The 26,889-nt window shown below is 33.0% G+C and overlaps 12 non-coding genes across 12 annotated transcripts; all 12 read right to left on the minus strand.

Moving 5' to 3' along the window:
* Positions 1–1,144: 1,144 nt before the first annotated feature.
* LOC121759837 lies at positions 1,145–1,340 on the minus strand. Its single transcript, XR_006041776.1, has one exon. It is a non-coding gene; the product is annotated as a U2 spliceosomal RNA (small nuclear RNA).
* Positions 1,341–5,581: 4,241 nt separating this feature from the next.
* On the minus strand, positions 5,582–5,777 carry LOC121759828. The gene has a single exon (XR_006041766.1). It is a non-coding gene; the product is annotated as a U2 spliceosomal RNA (small nuclear RNA).
* A 2,926-nt stretch (positions 5,778–8,703) lies between these two features.
* Positions 8,704–8,898, minus strand: LOC121759834. Its single transcript, XR_006041773.1, has one exon. It is a non-coding gene; the product is annotated as a U2 spliceosomal RNA (small nuclear RNA).
* A 468-nt stretch (positions 8,899–9,366) lies between these two features.
* On the minus strand, positions 9,367–9,586 carry LOC121759808. The gene has a single exon (XR_006041752.1). It is a non-coding gene; the product is annotated as a small nucleolar RNA U3 (small nucleolar RNA).
* A 1,912-nt stretch (positions 9,587–11,498) lies between these two features.
* On the minus strand, positions 11,499–11,693 carry LOC121759835. Its single transcript, XR_006041774.1, has one exon. It is a non-coding gene; the product is annotated as a U2 spliceosomal RNA (small nuclear RNA).
* A 468-nt stretch (positions 11,694–12,161) lies between these two features.
* Positions 12,162–12,381, minus strand: LOC121759809. The gene has a single exon (XR_006041753.1). It is a non-coding gene; the product is annotated as a small nucleolar RNA U3 (small nucleolar RNA).
* Positions 12,382–14,295: 1,914 nt separating this feature from the next.
* On the minus strand, positions 14,296–14,491 carry LOC121759825. The gene has a single exon (XR_006041764.1). It is a non-coding gene; the product is annotated as a U2 spliceosomal RNA (small nuclear RNA).
* A 4,241-nt stretch (positions 14,492–18,732) lies between these two features.
* On the minus strand, positions 18,733–18,927 carry LOC121759838. Its single transcript, XR_006041777.1, has one exon. It is a non-coding gene; the product is annotated as a U2 spliceosomal RNA (small nuclear RNA).
* A 2,899-nt stretch (positions 18,928–21,826) lies between these two features.
* On the minus strand, positions 21,827–22,021 carry LOC121759836. Its single transcript, XR_006041775.1, has one exon. It is a non-coding gene; the product is annotated as a U2 spliceosomal RNA (small nuclear RNA).
* Positions 22,022–22,701: 680 nt separating this feature from the next.
* LOC121759812 lies at positions 22,702–22,921 on the minus strand. The gene has a single exon (XR_006041755.1). It is a non-coding gene; the product is annotated as a small nucleolar RNA U3 (small nucleolar RNA).
* A 1,945-nt stretch (positions 22,922–24,866) lies between these two features.
* On the minus strand, positions 24,867–25,061 carry LOC121759840. The gene has a single exon (XR_006041779.1). It is a non-coding gene; the product is annotated as a U2 spliceosomal RNA (small nuclear RNA).
* Positions 25,062–26,335: 1,274 nt separating this feature from the next.
* LOC121759854 lies at positions 26,336–26,523 on the minus strand. Its single transcript, XR_006041788.1, has one exon. It is a non-coding gene; the product is annotated as a small nucleolar RNA U3 (small nucleolar RNA).
* Between the last annotated feature and the right edge of the window lie 366 nt (positions 26,524–26,889).

Here is a 26,889-nt window from a genome sequence, read left to right on the forward strand (position 1 = left end):
GCTATATGGGCAAAGATTCATCCGCAAAAAAGATATGTTAATTATAGAGATGTAAACTGACATACTTATATTATCATATGTTTGCAGATACAAATATTTCCATATTAAATGGCCACAATTTGCAGATACAGATACTCATGTATGGCTATAGCTTATACATGAAGGGAAAGAGTAAATCAAGAAAAGTAATATGAATGAAATCTATGTATGAGTTTGATGTTAGAAAAGATTAATCAAAGAAGCTTCAAGAGCTGCACCTTGAATAGGGCTCCTTGTGAGACACAAGGCTTCGACGACGACCAAACTGCATCAAAATAGCAAGGAAAGGTTAAACGATGACATGCATTAACATCGAAGAAACACACACATCTTGATGAATCAAAGTTATTTTTTTGAAAAAAAGACCTCTTCAGGAATCGGTTGTAGAGCTTCGCTAGTATATCCGACTGAAGGAGGTATTAAAGCTCGTCGTTTTTCTGAGATATATATGCCAATACAATTGAGGCATTCACTTTTGTATGCAAACTAAACACCAATTTATAATCTGAATATCAACCAACCTCCAAATTTTATTCCACTCAAAACCACCTCCTTCAAAAGGGAAAACCAAAACAGTTTTGTGCTAAAATGTGCATCACCAAAATTACAATTTACATGTACTGGGAGACATTTTGTACATCAAGTAGTAGTTAGACAATCTACTTTTCTGAATGATGCATTAAGGTTATTCACTAGATATGTCAACGCACTTATTCTTTGCTAAAACACAAGTGTTAGTTTAATATATGAAGGAGGCATATGTGTTTAAATGTAATGCCAAGTATTTTGGAAGGATTTAGGTTGTGTATTATTACCCCACTAGGAAAGCTTCAGTGTCCAAGATACTTCAAAACTGGGACCTTAAACTTGACATAGACATTAACTATCATACTCATCAAATGCCATTACAATCACTTATCAAAAAGATTAACTATCATACTCATCAAATGCCATTACAATCACTTATCAAAAGTTCAAAAAGATAAATTGTATGTCAAACAGCTGCATGGACATCCTCACTTGGGCCGCCAAAATATTTCATTAAATATTAAGCACAATAAATAAATAAATAAATTCCACATAAGAAACATTGCAACTAAAATTGGTGGGGTGTGCCTGGCCAATGCAATAGTGCAACACAAAGGCGACACATGAAAACCCAAGCAGCAAGCTACTTTGACGGGTCTTCCCCCTCAAAAAATAAATTTAATATCGTGTGAACCAATGGTCCACATATCAGATATAAAACTGATAAGAACAGATACTACACTTAATCTTAGCCAAAAGGCCGAGAAAGGTATGAGTTTTCCATGGACTGGCCCATAATTTTATACTAAAAGGTCTGCTCTTCCTTCCTTTATTCATTTCGATGTGGGAATAAAATTTCAATAAAGATACTTCAAAATCAGATTAGCCAACTCAAATAAATACATGCATGCGTCTACAACAAGAAAACAAGCACAAGAACTGCATATATATACCTGAGAATGTCCAGTTCTTTCATTTCCTGCATCGGTGCAGCACGAGCAACACAAAAATGCATCTACTTTCCTAAGAGAATTAATTATCTGATGAACATAATTATCAATTGATGAAAAGACCTTATCTACTTTCAATATGCATAACTCTCATGCCTATCAAATGCCACAACTCTTTTGTAAATAAACATAGATAAAACAATGATTGAGATTTAATATCATATACTACTACATATAAATGGCCACAATTTGCAGATACTCACATATGCCTATACATAATAGATGGGACCCAAAAAAGGGAATATGAATGAAGAGAGCATCCAATGCATGCAGTGGCGGACGCAGAAAAATATCATGGCAGGGGCTACATTATATACTTCTTCCATCTTCAAATAATTGTTTCATGCTACATATATCCTTTCGTTCGTGTAAGGAAAACTATATTATTTACCCTCTTTTATTTTATTTAATAATTGGAATCCGATTCCACTAACGACCCTTATTACATTTATTAAAATTAATATATAAAAATATGACTTAAATTTTATTAAATTTTTTCACTAACTTTTTTAAACAGTTTTTTCGATCCCAAGAGTTAAAGTAAGATAGATAAAATAACAAATCACGAATGGGGGGGGAATGATTTTTTAGTAATATACATTTGAAAAATATATAGTAGACAAAATATTAAATTTTAATTAATTAAATCAAAATTGTCTTACAATAACGTTGTAAAAGATACTACCTCCGTCCCATAAAAGATGTCTCACTTTCCTTTTTGGTTTGTCCTATTAAAGATGTCACATTTCAATTTTTAGAAAAAAATTTCTCTCACATTAATATCAATATTATTTAATTTCTCTCTCTACTTAACAAACAAAACAAAACCTCCTAAAATCTCGTGTCGTCCTATAAGTGTGACATCTTTTGTGGGACGGAAGGAATAGTAAATATAACTCCATCTTTTGTGGGACGAAAGGAATAGTAAATATTACTCCACTAGAGACAAACTTCAGATTATCCAACCTGAACACATCAAATTAACTCTAACCCAAACATATTAAACTTAAAAAACAAAATTCTAACATTCAATCCACCATAATTTCTTTTATATTTTCATGCTTAAACAGAAATTCATTTAAGCCCCTTCCATCATTCAATCTCCAATAATTTAATCTTTAATTAAAAGGTAATCAGCAGAAGCATGAATAAAGCATAAGAAGAGAGCAAGCTCAAAATGAATAAACTTGTATGCATTGCATTCTTTTTGGAAGTGTTTTTCTAAACCGATGCATACAAAGTAGCTCGTTGCTATACATAGCAATGCTCAGATGATACTAGAAGAAAGACACGTACTCGTAACAATATTCTGCAAATAACCAATAAGAAAGAGAAAAAGATACAAAACAAATAATGAGCTGTCTCTTAATTTAGCTCTTATCCAAATTGGTTGCTCCTTTCAGTAGCACATCTTTCCAGCTAGGAATAACTTGACAACATGACATGCTGGGATCAGACGTGGCCTTGACTTCATTTAGAGATTGACTAACACATGATTCCACACTCACATGGGCATTTTTCTCAGCTTCATCACCAGTGAGTTGGCACAGGTTAACATTAATAGCGTTGATTTAGGAAGGGCTGAAGATTGTATATTGAAATTTTTAAAAAATTTAACAGTAGAAAATAAAGAAAAAAAATTGTTGGCATGTGTTGAAGCCCGTCCCTAGCTCTACCTGTGTCCGCCATTGAATGCATGTATGAGTTTGATCTGAGAAAGATTAATCAAAGAAGATTCAAGAGCTGCACTCGAAAATTAAAGTCTCCTCGGCATGAGACACAAGGCTTCAACTAGGACCAAACTGTGACAAAATAACAAGGAAATATTACATGATGATCCTGCTACACTTTGATGAATCATAGATTTTTAAAAAAAGAACGTCTTCAGGAATCGGTTGTAAAGCTTTGCTAGTATATCTCATTGAAGGAGGTATTAAAGCTCGCCGCTTTCCAGAAGTATCTATATATGCCAATACAAGTGAGGCATTTCATATATGTACATATACTAAACACCAATTTCTAATCTGAATATCTGATATTATTTGGATGGCCAGTTTTATGAATAGAATCTCAGAACTAAAACTTGATATAGTTGTCTAAACAACTTCCAATCATCATCTGCAGCCTATACTGAAGCTGCTCATACTCATCAGATGCCGACTGAAGGAGGTATTAAAGCTCGTCGTTTTCCTGAAGTATATGTGCCAATACAAGGAAACTAAACACCAGTTTCAATTTGAATATCAACCTTTTATCATATGCGATTTCCAAAAGTAAATAGAAATAACAGAAGTGTATAATTTCCAAAAGTAAATAGACATGATTTTCTATCTCCCCTTAGAAAGTAAATACAAATAACAGAAGTGTATAATTTCCAAAAGTAAATAGACATGGTTTTCTATCTCTTCTTTCTATCTCCCCTTAGAAATCAAGGATATAAAGGTACGAGCCTAGAGAACAAATCCTGTTCAAGTAAGGTCGCAACTGCTTCACGAAGCTATCGGTTAATGTAACTCTCATTTATTGAGTAGGAATTCGATGTGGGACACTAATAATCAAGGTTTTGTGCTATAATTCGATTATCCAGTTAAACTTCGATGTGGGATAGCGATAATCACAGTTTTAATTGCGTTAACTAAGGGATTGTAGTTTTTTAGTGAGGATTAACCTATTAAAGGTAAAATCGGAGAGGAGTGGAAAGGGGAGACTAGGAGGTTGAACACGGGAGCTTCCATCATTTGCTTCATTTCAGATAAAATTACTTTCTTTTATCATATTTTTGGGCAATTTTTTGTTTTATTACTAAACTCTAATTTATGAGTATTCGTACAATTTAGTGTAGTCTTGTGTCACAACTTACTAAGTGTATTATTATGCCCGAAATCTCAAAAATATCATACTCAATACCCGGCCCGTATGTGAATTTGGGTACCCTAATATCCGATGCAGGTACCCGACCCAACTAATCGGGTACCCATAAACCCTAAATTATTATATTTTGAATTTATTCTATTTATATCAATTATATTGTAAATTATTAAAAATAACACAATATTACTATTTATTGAAATAAAAGTCTAAACTTCCGTGTTAATGCTTTAGCTTTCTTTAGATTATGATTCTATGACCATATATATACTATAATAGATATTAGAAAAATAGACACTACTTAATTTTAAAATATATTTTTTTGCATGAAATAAAAGTATAAAAATCAAAAGAGATTAAAATAATTTTTTTTAGATTTTAAATAAACATGTAAATAAAATGGAGAAAGCATAGCTATACATTGAAAAAATAACAAGTAAGAACATAAATAATGTACATGAATAAAACATAACACAAATGTAAAAAAATATTAAAGTCTAGATAATAGAACAATAAAATCGGATTGCATTATACTAAAAGCATTCATAAATCTAAATGGGATTAAATAACTTTACCCTACGGGCTATAGGCCTTATACTAAATAAAAATATTTATCACATATATATAATTAATCAGATTTAATCGGATATTAGTTGGGTATTCTAATACGGGTTTCGGGTACCCTAAACCTGAAAATTCCTAACATTAACTACCAAAATCTATATCCGAATCTATAATTTCGGGTTTCGGGTACCCAAAACACCAATTTATAATCTGAATATCAACCAACCTCCAACTTTTATTCCACTAGGAATGTGTATTATTAAGCACAATAAATAAATAAATAAATTCCACTAGGTTGTGTATTATTACCCCACTAGGAAGCTTCAATGTCCAAGATACTTCAAAACTAGGACCTTAAACCTGACATAGACATTAACTATCATACTCATCAAATGCCATTACAATCACTCATCAAAAGTTCAAAAAGATAAATTGTATGTCTCATCAAAAGTTTAAAAAGATAAATTGTCTGTCAAACAGCTGCCTAGCCACCCTCAATTGGACCAAAATATTTCATTAAATATTAAGCACAATAAATAAATTCCACATAAGAAACATTGCAACTAAAATTGATGGGGTGTGCCTGGCCAATGCAATAGTGCAACACAAAGGCGACACATGAAAACCCAAGCAGCAAGCTACCTTGATGGGTCTTCCCCCTCAAAAAATAAATTTAATATCGTGTGAACCAATGGTCTACATATCAGATATTAAACTGATAAGAACAGATACTACACTTGATCTTAGCCAAAAGGCCGAGAAAGGTATGAGTTTTCCAAACACTTGCCCATGATTTTATACTAAAAGGTCTGCTCTTCCTTCCTTTATTCATTTCGATGTGGGAATAAAATATCAATAAAGATACTTCAAAATCAGATTAGCCAACTCAAATACATACATTCATCTACAAGAAGAATTCAGTGCACACCTGAAATAAACACAGATATCACTGCACCACCATTACCAACTAAACTTAGAAAAACTGAATCAGAACACCTCTCATGGGAATCTCAAACATCCTTAGCTGTGTGCAACATGATCAAAAGTTCAAGAAAACAAAAAAGATATAGGGTCTGTCAGACAGCTGCCTAGCCCATCCTGACTGGACCAAAGTCAAGCCAAAAACGATCATCTACTTCAATAATTTATATATTTGTAGTCCAAATACAATTCGATTGAATATATGTTAAATTGAATAGCTCAGCATCCTATATATTACAATTTTTTAGGTTAATATACTAAACTTTTAATGAAAGATATGTTTTAATTAATTATTTGAAAGTTATATCTATCGGTTTAATTTTTGATATATTATTCTAATGCTTAAAATAAAATGTTGAAATATAAAAATTTAAATATGTGTATTGTTACTTCTTTAAGTGTTACATATAATAGTTTCTAACTGAAATACCACTTATTATGTGTTAGCAATTTTACTTCTTAAAGTGTTGATAATAGTTTCAATCTCAATGGGTTAGCCGATATGCCAAAGTTTAGGGTTAGGTAGAAAATATATAGCGATTGACAATTTGACATCCATACTCCTCTTTCTCAACTTTCTATATTACCATGGGCCATTAATATGATAGCATGTAAATGGAGCTAGTAAAATGCTTGAAATTTAATTTGAAACTAAATAAAAAATGAGTGATGTAAAGACAGTTGTTAATTTGTGGCTACAAATCGATCAACTGATTCCTAAGCACCAAACAAATTTTACTTTATATTATTGCAAAAGAATCAACAATGGTAATCACAGTATATTGGAAATAGTGAGAAAATTATAAATTGGACTAAATATAGTGTAACTTCTAACGGTCACCTTTAGTTTTCTTTGCTTTTCTAAAAGAATAAAAATAAATGAAAAATCAAAACGTATAAATTGTATTAATTCTCATATAATACACTCCAACGTATTTTCGATGTGGGAAACTAACAATCACAGTTTTGTGGATTATCAAACAGATGTACATAGGATAAAGTAAAAAAAATACATCTAAATATTACATAAGCATAGGATTAAGAAATTTGTGAAAAGCTATGAAGGGAGGTATGTAATTTTTCTACATCAAATAGTAGTTGGAAGATCGTAGTAAACTCAGTTACAAAAATTTCCAATCTACTTTTCTGAATGATTGCTAAAACACTACTGTGGGGTTAATTTATGAAGGTGATATATGTTCATCTCTAATGCCATTTATTTTGGAATAATTTACCTTGTACAGTTACACACAAACCACCTTCACTTCCCTAACTACAATACATATCATACTAATCAAATGCCACAACTCATTTATAAATAAACACAGATATTACAGCCCAGCCACTACAGAATTATCAACTTAAGTTATACAAAAACTGAATATTCATGGAGGATCTCAAACACCCTTATAATAGCTGCATCAAAAACTGAAGAAAAACAAAAAGATTCGAGTCTGTCAGATACCTGCCCAGCCGTCTTGACTAGACCAGAGCCGAGTCAAGAATGATCATCTACTTCACCACGAGCCAGAAACCCAACCCCAGGTGCTGTTGATAACGCTCTAGCCAGGCAGCCACAGTTCATCCACGAGACATGGTTTCCTGTCTCCTTTTTTTTATTTCAAATTTTCAGTTAATAATTATCACTATGTTTTTGCTTCCTTTTATATGTGGTGAATAAAGCTCACACAAAATTGTGGCCACTGCCCTCGCTGGAGCAGACTAGCAAACGGATATATTTAAACTAAAAATTGGTGGGGTGCGCCTGGCCAATGCAATAGTGCAACGCAAAGCAACACATGAAAACCCAAGTAGCAAGCTACTTTGATGTTAGAAAAGATTAATCAAAGAGGCTTCAAGAGCTGCACCTTGAATAGGGCTCCTTGGCATGAGACACAAGGCTTCGACGAGGACCAAACTGCATCAAAATAGCAAGGAAAGGTTAAACGATGACCTGCATTAACATCGAAGAAACACACACATCTTGATGAATCAAAGTTATTTTTTTGAAAAAAAGACCTCTTCAGGAATCGGTTGTAGAGCTTCGCTAGTATATCCGACTGAAGGAGGTATTAAAGCTCGTCGTTTTCCTGAGATATATATGCCAATACAATTGAGGCATTCACTTTTGTATGCAAACTAAACACCAATTTATAATCTGAATATCAACCAACCTCCAACTTTTATTCCACTCAAAACCACCTCCTTCAAAAGGGAAAACCAAAACAGTTTTGTGCTAAAATGTGCATCACCAAAATTACAATTTACATGTACTGGGAGACATTTTGTACATCAAGTAGTAGTTGTTAGACAATCTACTTTTCTGAATGATGCATTAAGGTTATTCACCAGATATGTCAAAGCACTTATTCTTTGCTAAAACACAAGTGTTAGTTTAATATATGAAGGAGGCATATGTGTTTAAATGTAATGCCAAGTATTTTGGAAGGATTTAGGTTGTGTATTATTACTCCACTAGGAAAGCTTCGGTGTCCAAGATACTTCAAAACTGGGACCTTAAACTTGACATAGACATTAACTATCATACTCATCAAATGCCATTACAATCACTTATCAAAAGTTCAAAAAGATAAATTGTATGTCAAACAGCTGCATGGACATCCTCACTTGGGCCGCCAAAATATTTCATTAAATATTATGCACAATAAATAAATAAATAAATTCCGCATAAGAAACATTGTAACTAAAATTGGTGGGGTGTGCCTGGCCAATGCAATAGTGCAACACAAAGGCGACACATGAAAACCCAAGCAGCAAGCTACTTTGACGGGTCTTCCCCTCAAAAAATATATTTAATATCGTGTGAACCAATGGTCCACGTATCAGATATTAAACTGATAAGAACAGATACTACACTTGATCTTAGCCAAAAGGCCGAGAAAGGTATGAGTTTTCCAAACACTTGCCAATGGTTTTATACTACATGGTTTGCTCTTCCTTCCTTTATTCATTTCGATGTGGGAATAAAATATCAATAAAGATACTTCAAAATCATATTAGCCAACTCAAATACATGCATTCATCTACAAGAAGAATTCATTTCCTGCATCGGTGCAGCACAAACATTTCCAAGGAACACATTAACTCCAACAACCCACAAACTTCCTTTGTACGTATCATTACTTATTAGCTGCATCAATAAATCAAAAAACAATACATATTAGCTGCATCAATAAATCAAAAAACAAAAAGATTTAGAAGGACCACATTAACTCCAACAATCCACAAACTTCCTCCATGTATGTATCATTACTTATTAGCTGCATCAATAAATCAAAAAACAAAAAGATTTACCTCCATGTATGTATCATTACTTATTAGCTGCATCAATAAATCAAAAAACAAAAAGCTTTAGAGTCTGTCAGACAGCTGCCTAGCCATCCTGACTCGACCAAAGTCAAGCCAAGAACGATCATCCACTGCACCTCAGGCCGGAAACCCAACTCGAGGAGCTATTAATCACGCTCTAGCTAGGCAGCCACGGTTCATCCACCAGACATGGTTTCCTGTCTCCTTAGAAATCAAGGATACAGAGGTACGAGCCTATAGAACAGATCCTGTTCAAGTAAGGTCGTGACTACTTCACTAAGCCATCCATATATGTACCTGCTGTTTAATATTTAAGAATTCGATGTGGGATGAGTTTTACTGAAGTGGAAAGCTACAACCACATAACACATTTCATATATATAATCTCTACCCGGGCCCAAATAATCCTACAACCCGACGCAATTACCATTATTATATTAGTAGCCCCAACAAAATTTCGGTGGAAGATATGCTAAACCGAATAACTCATAATCCAACAAGACTTGTCCGAAATTGAGTGAATTCTATAAACTTTTTATGAACAATGTGTTTTAATATAATATTATATTCAAAATTTTTCCTTCTAACGCTTAAAATCAAATGTTCACATATAAAAGTTTAAAAATGTGTATTGTTACTTCTCTAAGTATATATTAGACTCAAATTGAAACCACTTAATTACTTATGTGTTATAAAGTTAATTTCTCGTGTTAGTTTTCAAGTCCAAATGGCTCAATGGGTTAGCCCAAATTCCAAAATTTAAATTTAATGGTGATTACAGTCTATTAGAAATTTAGAAATAGTGAGAAAATTATAAATTTGACTAAATGTTGTGTTGCTTTTAATAGTAACTAGGGTGAACATTATATTGAATTATAGTACATAATAAGACAATCAAAATATATCTTTATGTAAGTGTTAAAAACAAAAGAAAATAAATTAGTGACTACAAGTCTTCGGTTGATTTCACTTTTGATAGCTTCCCATGGTTATTAGATTAATCCTTTTTTTGAATTTTTTTTACATTCTCTATTGCTATATGGGCAAAGATTCATCCGCAAAAAAGATATGTTAATTATAGAGATGTAAACTGACATACTTATATTATCATATGTTTGCAGATACAAATATTTCCATATTAAATGGCCACAATTTGCAGATACAGATACTCATGTATGGCTATAGCTTATACATGAAGGGAAAGAGTAAATCAAGAAAAGTAATATGAATGAAATCTATGTATGAGTTTGATGTTAGAAAAGATTAATCAAAGAAGCTTCAAGAGCTGCACCTTGAATAGGGCTCCTTGTGAGACACAAGGCTTCGACGACGACCAAACTGCATCAAAATAGCAAGGAAAGGTTAAACGATGACATGCATTAACATCGAAGAAACACACACATCTTGATGAATCAAAGTTATTTTTTTGAAAAAAAGACCTCTTCAGGAATCGGTTGTAGAGCTTCGCTAGTATATCCGACTGAAGGAGGTATTAAAGCTCGTCGTTTTTCTGAGATATATATGCCAATACAATTGAGGCATTCACTTTTGTATGCAAACTAAACACCAATTTATAATCTGAATATCAACCAACCTCCAAATTTTATTCCACTCAAAACCACCTCCTTCAAAAGGGAAAACCAAAACAGTTTTGTGCTAAAATGTGCATCACCAAAATTACAATTTACATGTACTGGGAGACATTTTGTACATCAAGTAGTAGTTAGACAATCTACTTTTCTGAATGATGCATTAAGGTTATTCACTAGATATGTCAACGCACTTATTCTTTGCTAAAACACAAGTGTTAGTTTAATATATGAAGGAGGCATATGTGTTTAAATGTAATGCCAAGTATTTTGGAAGGATTTAGGTTGTGTATTATTACCCCACTAGGAAAGCTTCAGTGTCCAAGATACTTCAAAACTGGGACCTTAAACTTGACATAGACATTAACTATCATACTCATCAAATGCCATTACAATCACTTATCAAAAAGATTAACTATCATACTCATCAAATGCCATTACAATCACTTATCAAAAGTTCAAAAAGATAAATTGTATGTCAAACAGCTGCATGAACATCCTCACTTGGGCCGCCAAAATATTTCATTAAATATTATGCACAATAAATAAATAAATAAATTCCGCATAAGAAACATTGTAACTAAAATTGGTGGGGTGTGCCTGGCCAATGCAATAGTGCAACACAAAGGCGACACATGAAAACCCAAGCAGCAAGCTACTTTGACGGGTCTTCCCCTCAAAAAATATATTTAATATCGTGTGAACCAATGGTCCACGTATCAGATATTAAACTGATAAGAACAGATACTACACTTGATCTTAGCCAAAAGGCCGAGAAAGGTATGAGTTTTCCAAACACTGGCCCATGATTTTATACTACATGGTTTGCTCTTCCTTCCTTTATTCATTTCGATGTGGGAATAAAATATCAATAAAGATACTTCAAAATCATATTAGCCAACTCAAATACATGCATTCATCTACAAGAAGAATTCATTTCCTGCATCGGTGCAGCACAAACATTTCCAAGGAACACATTAACTCCAACAACCCACAAACTTCCTTTGTACGTATCATTACTTATTAGCTGCATCAATAAATCAAAAAACAATACATATTAGCTGCATCAATAAATCAAAAAACAAAAAGATTTAGAAGGACCACATTAACTCCAACAACCCACAAACTTCCTCCATGTATGTATCATTACTTATTAGCTGCATCAATAAATCAAAAAACAAAAAGATTTACCTCCATGTATGTATCATTACTTATTAGCTGCATCAATAAATCAAAAAACAAAAAGCTTTAGAGTCTGTCAGACAGCTGCCTAGCCATCCTGACTCGACCAAAGTCAAGCCAAGAACGATCATCCACTGCACCTCAGGCCGGAAACCCAACTCGAGGAGCTATTAATCACGCTCTAGCTAGGCAGCCACGGTTCATCCACCAGACATGGTTTCCTGTCTCCTTAGAAATCAAGGATACAGAGGTACGAGCCTATAGAACAGATCCTGTTCAAGTAAGGTCGTGACTACTTCACTAAGCCATCCATATATGTACCTGCTGTTTAATATTTAAGAATTCGATGTGGGATGAGTTTTACTGAAGTGGAAAGCTACAACCACATAACACATTTCATATATATAATCTCTACCCGGGCCCAAATAATCCTACAACCCGACGCAATTACCATTATTATATTAGTAGCCCCAACAAAATTTCGGTGGAAGATATGCTAAACCGAATAACTCATAATCCAACAAGACTTGTCCGAAATTGAGTGAATTCTATAAACTTTTTATGAACAATGTGTTTTAATATAATATTATATTCAAAATTTTTCCTTCTAACGCTTAAAATCAAATGTTCACATATAAAAGTTTAAAAATGTGTATTGTTACTTCTCTAAGTATATATTAGACTCAAATTGAAACCACTTAATTACTTATGTGTTATAAAGTTAATTTCTCGTGTTAGTTTTCAAGTCCAAATGGCTCAATGGGTTAGCCCAAATTCCAAAATTTAAATTTAATGGTGATTACAGTCTATTAGAAATTTAGAAATAGTGAGAAAATTATAAATTTGACTAAATGTTGTGTTACTTTTAATAGTAACTAGGGTGAACATTATATTGAATTATAGTACATAATAAGACAATCAAAATATATCTTTATGTAAGTGTTAAAAACAAAAGAAAATAAATTAGTGACTACAAGTCTTCGGTTGATTTCACTTTTGATAGCTTCCCATGGTTATTAGATTAATCCTTTTTTTGAATTTTTTTTACATTCTCTATTGCTATATGGGCAAAGATTCATCCGCAAAAAAGATATGTTAATTATAGAGATGTAAACTGACATACTTATATTATCATATGTTTGCAGATACAAATATTTCCATATTAAATGGCCACAATTTGCAGATACAGATACTCATGTATGGCTATAGCTTATACATGAAGGGAAAGAGTAAATCAAGAAAAGTAATATGAATGAAATCTATGTATGAGTTTGATGTTAGAAAAGATTAATCAAAGAAGCTTCAAGAGCTGCACCTTGAATAGGGCTCCTTGTGAGACACAAGGCTTCGACGACGACCAAACTGCATCAAAATAGCAAGGAAAGGTTAAACGATGACATGCATTAACATCGAAGAAACACACACATCTTGATGAATCAAAGTTATTTTTTTGAAAAAAAGACCTCTTCAGGAATCGGTTGTAGAGCTTCGCTAGTATATCCGACTGAAGGAGGTATTAAAGCTCGTCGTTTTTCTGAGATATATATGCCAATACAATTGAGGCATTCACTTTTGTATGCAAACTAAACACCAATTTATAATCTGAATATCAACCAACCTCCAAATTTTATTCCACTCAAAACCACCTCCTTCAAAAGGGAAAACCAAAACAGTTTTGTGCTAAAATGTGCATCACCAAAATTACAATTTACATGTACTGGGAGACATTTTGTACATCAAGTAGTAGTAGTTAGACAATCTACTTTTCTGAATGATGCATTAAGGTTATTCACTAGATATGTCAACGCACTTATTCTTTGCTAAAACACAAGTGTTAGTTTAATATATGAAGGAGGCATATGTGTTTAAATGTAATGCCAAGTATTTTGGAAGGATTTAGGTTGTGTATTATTACCCCACTAGGAAAGCTTCAGTGTCCCAGATACTTCAAAACTGGGACCTTAAACTTGACATAGACATTAACTATCATACTCATCAGATGCCATTACAATCACTTATCAAAAAGATTAACTATCATACTCATCAAATGCCATTACAATCACTTATCAAAAGTTCAAAAAGATAAATTGTATGTCAAACAGCTGCATGGACATCCTCACTGGGCCGCCAAAATATTTCATTAAATATTAAGCACAATAAATAAATAAATAAATTCCACATAAGAAACATTGCAACTAAAAGTGGTGGGGTGTGCCTGGCCAATGCAATAGTGCAACACAAAGGCGACACATGAAAACCCAAGCAGCAAGCTACTTTGACGAGTCTTCCCCCTCAAAAAATAAATTTAATATCGCGTGAACCAATGGTCCACATATCAGATATTAAACTGATAAGAACAGATACTACACTTGATCTTAGCCAAAAGGCCGAGAAAGGTATGAGTTTTCCATGGACTGGCCCATAATTTTATACTAAAAGGTCTGCTCTTCCTTCCTTTATTCATTTCGATGTGGGAATAAAATTTCAATAAAGATACTTCAAAATCAGATTAGCCAACTCAAATACATACATGCATGCGTCTACAACAAGAAAACAAGCACAAGAACTGCATATATATACCTGAGAATGTCCAGTTCTTTCATTTCCTGCATCGGTGCAGCACGAGCAACACAAAAATGCATCTACTTTCCTAAGAGAATTAATTATCTGATGAACATAATTATCAATTGATGAAAAGACCTTATCTACTTTCAATATACATAACTCTCATGCCTATCAAATGCCACAACTCTTTTGTAAATAAACATAGATAAAACAATGATTGAGATTTAATATCATATACTACTACATATAAATGGCCACAATTTGCAGATACTCACATATGCCTATACATAATAGATGGGACCCAAAAAAGGGAATATGAATGAAGAGAGCATCCAATGCATGCAGTGGCGGACGCAGAAAAATATCATGGCAGGGGCTACATTATATACTTCTTCCATCTTCAAATAATTGTTTCATGCTACATATATCCTTTCGTTCGTGTAAGGAAAACTATATTATTTACCCTCTTTTATTTTATTTAATAATTGGAATCCGATTCCACTAACGACCCTTATTACATTTATTAAAATTAATATATAAAAATATGACTTAAATTTTATTAAATTTTTTCACTAACTTTTTTAAACAGTTTTTTCGATCCCAAGAGTTAAAGTAAGATAGATAAAATAACAAATCACGAATGGGGGGGGAATGATTTTTTAGTAATATACATTTGAAAAATATATAGTAGACAAAATATTAAATTTTAATTAATTAAATCAAAATTGTCTTACAATAACGTTGTAAAAGATACTACCTCCGTCTCATAAAAGATGTCTCACTTTCCTTTTTGGTTTGTCCTATTAAAGATGTCACATTTCAATTTTTAGAAAAAAATTTCTCTCACATTAATATCAATATTATTTAATTTCTCTCTCTACTTAACAAACAAAACAAAACCTCCTAAAATCTCGTGTCGTCCTATAAGTGTGACATCTTTTGTGGGACGGAAGGAATAGTAAATATAACTCCATCTTTTGTGGGACGAAAGGAATAGTAAATATTACTCCACTAGAGACAAACTTCAGATTATCCAACCTGAACACATCAAATTAACTCTAACCCAAACATATTAAACTTAAAAAACAAAATTCTAACATTCAATCCACCATAATTTCTTTTATATTTTCATGCTTAAACAGAAATTCATTTAAGCCCCTTCCATCATTCAATCTCCAATAATTTAATCTTTAATTAAAAGGTAATCAGCAGAAGCATGAATAAAGCATAAGAAGAGAGCAAGCTCAAAATGAATAAACTTGTATGCATTGCATTCTTTTTGGAAGTGTTTTTCTAAACCGATGCATACAAAGTAGCTCGTTGCTATACATAGCAATGCTCAGATGATACTAGAAGAAAGACACGTACTCGTAACAATATTCTGCAAATAACCAATAAGAAAGAGAAAAAGATACAAAACAAATAATGAGCTGTCTCTTAATTTAGCTCTTATCCAAATTGGTTGCTCCTTTCAGTAGCACATCTTTCCAGCTAGGAATAACTTGACAACATGACATGCTGGGATCAGACGTGGCCTTGACTTCATTTAGAGATTGACTAACACATGATTCCACACTCACATGGGCATTTTTCTCAGCTTCATCACCAGTGAGTTGGCACAGGTTAACATTAATAGCGTTGATTTAGGAAGGGCTGAAGATTGTATATTGAAATTTTTAAAAAATTTAACAGTAGAAAATAAAGAAAAAAAATTGTTGGCATGTGTTGAAGCCCGTCCCTAGCTCTACCTGTGTCCGCCATTGAATGCATGTATGAGTTTGATCTGAGAAAGATTAATCAAAGAAGATTCAAGAGCTGCACTCGAAAATTAAAGTCTCCTCGGCATGAGACACAAGGCTTCAACTAGGACCAAACTGTGACAAAATAACAAGGAAATATTACATGATGATCCTGCTACACTTTGATGAATCATAGATTTTTAAAAAAAGGACGTCTTCAGGAATCGGTTGTAAAGCTTTGCTAGTATATCTCATTGAAGGAGGTATTAAAGCTCGCCGCTTTCCAGAAGTATCTATATATGCCAATACAAGTGAGGCATTTCATATATGTACATATACTAAACACCAATTTCTAATCTGAATATCTGATATTATTTGGATGGCCATTTTTATGAATAGAATCTCAGAACTAAAACTTGATATAGTTGTCTAAACAACTTCCAATCATCATCTGCAGCCTATACTGAAGCTGCTCATACTCATCAGATGCCGACTGAAGGAGGTATTAAAGCTCGTCGTTTTCCTGAAGTATATGTGCCAATACAAGGAAACTAAACACCAGTTTCAATTTGAATATCAACCTTTTATCATATGCGATTTCCAAAAGTAAATAGAAATAACAGAAGTGTATAATTTCCAAAAGTAAATAGATATGATTTTCTATCTCCCCTTAGAAAGTAAATACAAATAACAGAAGTGTATAATTTCCAAAAGTAAATAGACATGGTTTTCTATCTCTTCTTTCTATCTCCCCTTAGAAATCAAGGATATAAAGGTACGAGCCTAGAGAACAAATCCTGTTCAAGTAAGGTCGCGACTGCTTCACGAAGCTATCGGTTAATGTAACTCTCATTTATTGAGTAGGAATTCGATGTGGGACACTAATAATCAAGGTTTTGTGCTATAATTCGATTATTCAGTTAAACTTCGATGTGGGATAGCGATAATCACAGTTTTAATTGCGTTAACTAAGGGATTGTAGTTTTTTAGTGAGGATTAACCTATTAAAGGTAAAATCGGAGAGGAGTGGAAAGGGGAGACTAGGAGGTTGAACACGGGAGCTTCCATCATTTGCTTCATTTCAGATAAAATTACTTTCTTTTATCATATTTTTGGGCAATTTTTTGTTTTATTACTAAACTCTAATTTATGAGTATTCGTACAATTTAGTGTAGTCTTGTGTCACAACTTACTAAGTGTATTATTATGCCCGAAATCTCAAAAATATCATACTCAATACCCGACCCGTATGTGAATTTGGGTAACCTAATATCCGATGCAGGTACCCGACCCAACTAATCGGGTACCCATAAACCCTAAATTATTATATTTTGAATTTATTCTATTTATATCAATTATATTGTAAATTATTAAAAATAACACAATATTACTATTTATTGAAATAAAAGTCTAAACTTCCGTGTTAATGCTTTAGCTTTCTTTAGATTATGATTCTATGACCATATATATACTATAATAGATATTAGAAAAATAGACACTACTTAATTTTAAAATATATTTTTTTGCATGAAATAAAAGTATAAAAATCAAAAGAGATTAAAATAATTTTTTTTAGATTTTAAATAAACATGTAAATAAAATGGAGAAAGCATAGCTATACATTGAAAAAATAACAAGTAAGAACATAAATAATGTACATGAATAAAACATAACACAAATGTAAAAAAATATTAAAGTCTAGATAATAGAACAATAAAATCGGATTGCATTATACTAAAAGCATTCATAAATCTAAATGGGATTAAATAACTTTACCCTACGGGCTATAGGCCTTATACTAAATAAAAATATTTATCACATATATATAATTAATCAGATTTAATCGGATATTAGTTGGGTATTCTAATACGGGTTTCGGGTACCCTAAACCTGAAAATTCCTAACATTAACTACCAAAATCTATATCCGAATCTATAATTTCGGGTTTCGGGTACCCAAAACACCAATTTATAATCTGAATATCAACCAACCTCCAACTTTTATTCCACTAGGAATGTGTATTATTAAGCACAATAAATAAATAAATAAATTCCACTAGGTTGTGTATTATTACCCCACTAGGAAGCTTCAATGTCCAAGATACTTCAAAACTAGGACCTTAAACCTGACATAGACATTAACTATCATACTCATCAAATGCCATTACAATCACTCATCAAAAGTTCAAAAAGATAAATTGTATGTCTCATCAAAAGTTTAAAAAGATAAATGGTCTGTCAAACAGCTGCCTAGCCACCCTCAATTGGACCAAAATATTTCATTAAATATTAAGCACAATAAATAAATTCCACATAAGAAACATTGCAACTAAAATTGATGGGGTGTACCTGGCCAATGCAATAGTGCAACACAAAGGCGACACATGAAAACCCAAGCAGCAAGCTACCTTGATGGGTCTTCCCCTCAAAAAATAAATTTAATATCGTGTGAACCAATGATCCACATATCAGATATTAAACTGATAAGAACAGATACTACACTTGATCTTAGCCAAAAGGCCGAGAAAGGTATGAGTTTTCCAAACACTTGCCCATGATTTTATACTAAAAGGTCTGCTCTTCCTTCCTTTATTCATTTCGATGTGGGAATAAAATATCAATAAAGATACTTCAAAATCAGATTAGCCAACTCAAATACATACATTCATCTACAAGAAGAATTCAGTGCACACCTGAAATAAACACAGATATCACTGCACCACCATTACCAACTAAACTTAGAAAAACTGAATCAGAACACCTCTCATGGGAATCTCAAACATCCTTAGCTGTGTGCAACATGATCAAAAGTTCAAGAAAACAAAAAAGATATAGGGTCTGTCAGACAGCTGCCTAGCCCATCCTGACTGGACCAAAGTCAAGCCAAAAACGATCATCTACTTCAATAATTTATATATTTGTAGTCCAAATACAATTCGATTGAATATATGTTAAATTGAATAGCTCAGCATCCTATATATTACAATTTTTTAGGTTAATATACTAAACTTTTAATGAAAGATATGTTTTAATTAATTATTTGAAAGTTATATCTATCGGTTTAATTTTTGATATATTATTCTAATGCTTAAAATAAAATGTTGAAATATAAAAATTTAAATATGTGTATTGTTACTTCTTTAAGTGTTACATATAATAGTTTCTAACTGAAATACCACTTATTATGTGTTAGCAATTTTACTTCTTAAAGTGTTGATAATAGTTTCAATCTCAATGGGTTAGCCGATATGCCAAAGTTTAGGGTTAGGTAGAAAATATATAGCGATTGACAATTTGACATCCATACTCCTCTTTCTCAACTTTCTATATTACCATGGGCCATTAATATGATAGCATGTAAATGGAGCTAGTAAAATGCTTGAAATTTAATTTGAAACTAAATAAAAAATGAGTGATGTAAAGACAGTTGTTAATTTGTGGCTACAAATCGATCAACTGATTCCTAAGCACCAAACAAATTTTACTTTATATTATTGCAAAAGAATCAACAATGGTAATCACAGTATATTGGAAATAGTGAGAAAATTATAAATTGGACTAAATATAGTGTAACTTCTAACGGTCACCTTTAGTTTTCTTTGCTTTTCTAAAAGAATAAAAATAAATGAAAAATCAAAACGTATAAATTGTATTAATTCTCATATAATACACTCCAACGTATTTTCGATGTGGGAAACTAACAATCACAGTTTTGTGGATTATCAAACAGATGTACATAGGATAAAGTAAAAAAAAATACATCTAAATATTACATAAGCATAGGATTAAGAAATTTGTGAAAAGCTATGAAGGGAGGTATGTAATTTTTCTACATCAAATAGTAGTTGGAAGATCGTAGTAAACTCAGTTACAAAAATTTCCAATCTACTTTTCTGAATGATTGCTAAAACACTACTGTGGGGTTAATTTATGAAGGTGATATATGTTCATCTCTAATGCCATTTATTTTGGAATAATTTACCTTGTACAGTTACACACAAACCACCTTCACTTCCCTAACTACAATACATATCATACTAATCAAATGCCACAACTCATTTATAAATAAACACAGATATTACAGCCCAGCCACTACAGAATTATCAACTTAAGTTATACAAAAACTGAATATTCATGGAGGATCTCAAAAACTGAAGAAAACAAAAAGATTCGAGTCTGTCAGATACCTGCCCAGCCGTCTTGACTAGACCAGAGCCGAGTCAAGAATGATCATCTACTTCACCACGAGCCAGAAACCCAACCCCAGGTGCTGTTGATAACGCTCTAGCCAGGCAGCCACAGTTCATCCACGAGACATGGTTTCCTGTCTCCTTTTTTTTATTTCAAATTTTCAGTTAATAATTATCACTATGTTTTTGCTTCCTTTTATATGTGGTGAATAAAGCTCACACAAAATTGTGGCCACTGCCCTCGCTGGAGCAGACTAGCAAACGGATATATTTAAACTAAAAAATGGTGGGGTGCGCCTGGCCAATGCAATAGTGCAACGCAAAGCAACACATGAAAACCCAAGTAGCAAGCTACTTTGATGTTAGAAAAGATTAATCAAAGAGGCTTCAAGAGCTGCACCTTGAATAGGGCTCCTTGGCATGAGACACAAGGCTTCGACGAGGACCAAACTGCATCAAAATAGCAAGGAAAGGTTAAACGATGACCTGCATTAACATCGAAGAAACACACACATCTTGATGAATCAAAGTTATTTTTTTGAAAAAAAGACCTCTTCAGGAATCGGTTGTAGAGCTTCGCTAGTATATCCGACTGAAGGAGGTATTAAAGCTCGTCGTTTTCCTGAGATATATATGCCAATACAATTGAGGCATTCACTTTTGTATGCAAACTAAACACCAATTTATAATCTGAATATCAACCAACCTCCAACTTTTATTCCACTCAAAACCACCTCCTTCAAAAGGGAAAACCAAAACAATTTTGTGCTAAAATGTGCATCACCAAAATTACAATTTACATGTACTGGGAGACATTTTGTACATCAAGTAGTAGTTGTTAGACAATCTACTTTTCTGAATGATGCATTAAGGTTATTCACCAGATATGTCAAAGCACTTATTCTTTGCTAAAACACAAGTGTTAGTTTAATATATGGAGGCATATGTGTTTAAATGTAATGCCAAGTATTTTGGAAGGATTTAGGTTGTGTATTATTACTCCACTAGGAAAGCTTCGGTGTCCAAGATACTTCAAAACTGGGACCTTAAACTTGACATAGACATTAACTATCATACTCATCAAATGCCATTACAATCACTTATCAAAAGTTCAAAAAGATAAATTGTATGTCAAACAGCTGCATGGACATCCTCACTTGGGCCGCCAAAATATTTCATTAAATATTATGCACAATAAATAAATAAATAAATTCCGCATAAGAAACATTGTAACTAAAATTGGTGGGGTGTGCCTGGCCAATGCAATAGTGCAACACAAAGGCGACACATGAAAACCCAAGCAGCAAGCTACTTTGACGGGTCTTCCCCTCAAAAAATATATTTAATATCGTGTGAACCAATGGTCCACGTATCAGATATTAAACTGATAAGAACAGATACTACACTTGATCTTAGCCAAAAGGCCGAGAAAGGTATGAGTTTTCCAAACACTTGCCCATGATTTTATACTACATGGTTTGCTCTTCCTTCCTTTATTCATTTCGATGTGGGAATAAAATATCAATAAAGATACTTCAAAATCATATTAGCCAACTCAAATACATGCATTCATCTACAAGAAGAATTCATTTCCTGCATCGGTGCAGCACAAACATTTCCAAGGAACACATTAACTCCAACAACCCACAAACTTCCTTTGTACGTATCATTACTTATTAGCAGCATCAATAAATCAAAAAACAATACATATTAGCTGCATCAATAAATCAAAAAACAAAAAGATTTAGAAGGAACACATTAACTCCAACAACCCACAAACTTCCTCCATGTATGTATCATTACTTATTAGCTGCATCAATAAATCAAAAAACAAAAAGCTTTAGAGTCTGTCAGACAGCGACCTAGACATCCTGCATCGGTGCAGCACAAACATTTCCAAGGAACACATTAACTCCAACAACCCACAAACTTCCTCCATGTATGTATCATTACTTATTAGCTGCATCAATAAATCAAAAAACAATACTTATTAGCTGCATCAATAAATCAAAAAACAAAAAGATTTAGAAGGAACACATTAACTCCAACAACCCACAAACTTCCTCCATGTATGTATCATTACTTATTAGCTGCATCAAAAAAACAAAAAGCTTTAGAGTCTGTCAGACAGCTGCCTAGCCATCCTGACTCGACCAAAGTCAAGCCAAGAACGATCATCCACTGCACCTCAGGCCGGAAACCCAACTCGAGGAGCTATTAATCACGCTCTAGCTAGGCAGCCACGGTTCATCCACCAGACATGGTTTCCTGTCTCCTTAGAAATCAAGGATACAGAGGTACGAGCCTATAAAACAGATCCTGTTCAAGTAAGGTCGTGACTACTTCACTAAGCCATCCATATATGTACCTGCTGTTTAATATTTAAGAATTCGATGTGGGATGAGTTTTACTGAAGTGGAAAGCTACAACCACATAACACATTTCATATATATAATCTCTACCCGGGCCCAAATAATCCTACAACCCGACGCAATTACCATTATTATATTAGTAGCCCCAACAAAATTTCGGTGGAAGATATGCTAAACCGAATAACTCATAATCCAACAAGACTTGTCCGAAATTGAGTGAATTCTATAAACTTTTTATGAACAATGTGTTTTAATATAATATTATATTCAAAATTTTTCCTTCTAACGCTTAAAATCAAATGTTCACATATAAAAGTTTAAAAATGTGTATTGTTACTTCTCTAAGTATATATTAGACTCAAATTGAAACCACTTAATTACTTATGTGTTATAAAGTTAATTTCTCGTGTTAGTTTTCAAGTCCAAATGGCTCAATGGGTTAGCCCAAATTCCAAAATTTAAATTTAATGGTGATTACAGTCTATTAGAAATTTAGAAATAGTGAGAAAATTATAAATTTGACTAAATGTTGTGTTACTTTTAATAGTAACTAGGGTGAACATTATATTGAATTATAGTACATAATAAGACAATCAAAATATATCTTTATGTAAGTGTTAAAAACAAAAGAAAATAAATTAGTGACTACAAGTCTTCGGTTGATTTCACTTTTGATAGCTTCCCATGGTTATTAGATTAATCCTTTTTTTGAATTTTTTTTACATTCTCTATTGCTATATGGGCAAAGATTCATCCGCAAAAAAGATATGTTAATTATAGAGATGTAAACTGACATACTTATATTATCATATGTTTGCAGATACAAATATTTCCATATTAAATGGCCACAATTTGCAGATACAGATACTCATGTATGGCTATAGCTTATACATGAAGGGAAAGAGTAAATCAAGAAAAGTAATATGAATGAAATCTATGTATGAGTTTGATGTTAGAAAAGATTAATCAAAGAAGCTTCAAGAGCTGCACCTTGAATAGGGCTCCTTGTGAGACACAAGGCTTCGACGACGACCAAACTGCATCAAAATAGCAAGGAAAGGTTAAACGATGACATGCATTAACATCGAAGAAACACACACATCTTGATGAATCAAAGTTATTTTTTTGAAAAAAAGACCTCTTCAGGAATCGGTTGTAGAGCTTCGCTAGTATATCCGACTGAAGGAGGTATTAAAGCTCGTCGTTTTCCTGAGATATATATGCCAATACAATTGAGGCATTCACTTTTGTATGCAAACTAAACACCAATTTATAATCTGAATATCAACCAACCTCCAACTTTTATTCCACTCAAAACCACCTCCTTCAAAAGGGAAAACCAAAACAGTTTTGTGCTAAAATGTGCATCACCAAAATTACAATTTACATGTACTGGGAGACATTTTGTACATCAAGTAGTAGTTGTTAGACAATCTACTTTTCTGAATGATGCATTAAGGTTATTCACCAGATATGTCAAAGCACTCATTCTTTGCTAAAACACAAGTGTGAGTTTAATATATGAAGGAGGCATATGTGTTTAAATGTAATGCCAAGTATTTTGGAAGGATTTAGGTTGTGTATTATTACTCCAGTAGGAAAGCTTCAGTGTCCAAGATACTTCAAAACTGGGACCTTAAACTTGACATAGACATTAACTATCATACTCATCAAATGCCATACACTTATCAAAAAGATTAACTATCATACTCATCAAATGCCATTACAATCACTTATCAAAAGTTCAAAAAGATAAATTGTATGTCAACTATCATACTCATCAAATGCCATTACAATCACTTATCAAAAGTTCAAAAAGATAAATTGTATGTCAAACAGTTGCATGGACATCCTCACTTGGGCCGCCAAAATATTTCATTAAATACTAAGAAACATTGCAACTAAAATTGGTGGGGTGTGCCAGGCCAATGCAATAGTGCAACACAAAGGCGACACATGAAAACCCAAGCAGCAAGCTACTTTGACGGGTCTTCCCCTCAAAAAATAAATTTAATATCGTATGAACCAATGGTCCACATATCAGATATTAAACTAAAAAGAACAAATACTACACTTGATCTTAGCCAAATGGCCGAGAAAGGTATGAGTTTTCCATGGACTGGCCCATAATTTTATACTAAAAGGTCTGCTCTTCCTTCCTTTAATCATTTCGATGTGGGAATAAAATTTCAATAAAGATACTTCAAAATCAGATTAGCCCACTCAAATACATACATACATACATGCGTCTACAACAAGAAAACAAGCACAAGAACTGCATATATATATATACCTGAGAATGTCCAGTTCATTCATTTCCTGCATCGGTGCAGCACGAGCAACACAAAAATGCATCTACTTTCCTAAGAGAATTAATTATCTGATGAACATAATTATCAATTGATGAAAAGACCTTATCTACTTTCAATATACATAACTCTCATGCCTATCAAATGCCACAACTCTTTTATAAATAAACATAGATAAAACAATGATTGAGATTTAATATCATATACTACTACATATAAATGGCCACAATCTGCAGATACAGAAACTCACATATGCCTATACATAATAGATGGGACCCAGAAAAGGGAATATGAATGAAGAGAGCATCCAATGCATGTATGAGTTTGATCTGAGAAAGATTAATCAAAGAAGATTCAAGAGCTGCACTCGAAAATTAAAGTCTCCTCGGCATGAGACACAAGGCTTCAACTAGGACCAAACTGCGACAAAATAACAAGGAAATATTACATGATGATCCTGCTACACTTTGATGAATCATAGATTTTTAAAAAAAGGACCTCTTTAGGAATCGGTTGTAAAGCTTTGCTAGTATATCCCATTGAATGAGGTATTAAAGCTCGCCGCTTTCCAGAAGTATCTATATATGCCAATACAAGTGAGGTATTTCATACATGTACATATACTAAACACCAATTTCTAATCTGAATATCTGATATTATTTGAAGGGCCAGTTTTATGAATAGAATCTCAGAACTAAAACTTGATATAGTTGTCTGAACAACTTCCAATCATCATCTGCAGCCTATACTGAAGCTGCTCATACTCATCAGATGCCGACTGAAGGAGGTATTAAAGCTCGTCGTTTTCCTGAAGTATATGTGCCAATACAAGTAAACTAAACACCAGTTTCAATCTGAATATCAACCTTTTATCATATGCGATTTCCAAAAGTAAATAGAAATAACAGAAGTATAAACAAAAGTATAGAGTATGCAAACCTGCTCGTCACCCAGGAGGAACAATCACTGTTTTGTGCTAAAAAAAAATATATCACCACAATTACAAGAGATCACCCGTGGATTACAGAACTAATATATATAAGTTAAATAAAAACAAAAGGTTTAAAAAGGTCTATCAGACAGCTGCCTGGCCATCCTGACTGTAGCCAAGAACGATCATCTACTGCAACATGAGCCAGAAACCTGACCCGAGGGGCTGTTAATCACGCTCTAGCCAGACAGCCACAGTTCATCCACCAGGCGTGGTTTCCTGTCTCCTTAGAGCCAATACAAGTAAACTAACACCAGTTTCAATCTGAATATCAACCTTTTATCATATGCGATTTCCAAAAGTAAATAGAAATAACCGAAGTGTAAACAAAAGTATAGAGTATGCAAACCTGCTTGTCACCCAGGTGGAATAATCACTGTTTTGTGCTAAAAAAAATATATCACCACTGAAGAATGGGATTAGGGGGTGAATATGTTGTATTCTTATTGTTCAATAGTAATTACAGAGTCTACAGCCTTATCATAGGCTAATGACCTAATTTACATATGGAAATACAATCAAGGAGATCCTATTCGATTTACGGAGGATGATCAATTAGAATAAATCATATTAATGCTATGATTTCTTTCCAACACTCTCCCTCAAGTTAAGTAGTGGGATTCCCAATACTTA

The sequence above is a fragment of the Salvia splendens genome, chromosome 12, assembly GCF_004379255.2.
Source record: "Salvia splendens isolate huo1 chromosome 12, SspV2, whole genome shotgun sequence".
Taxonomy (NCBI): domain Eukaryota; kingdom Viridiplantae; phylum Streptophyta; class Magnoliopsida; order Lamiales; family Lamiaceae; genus Salvia; species Salvia splendens.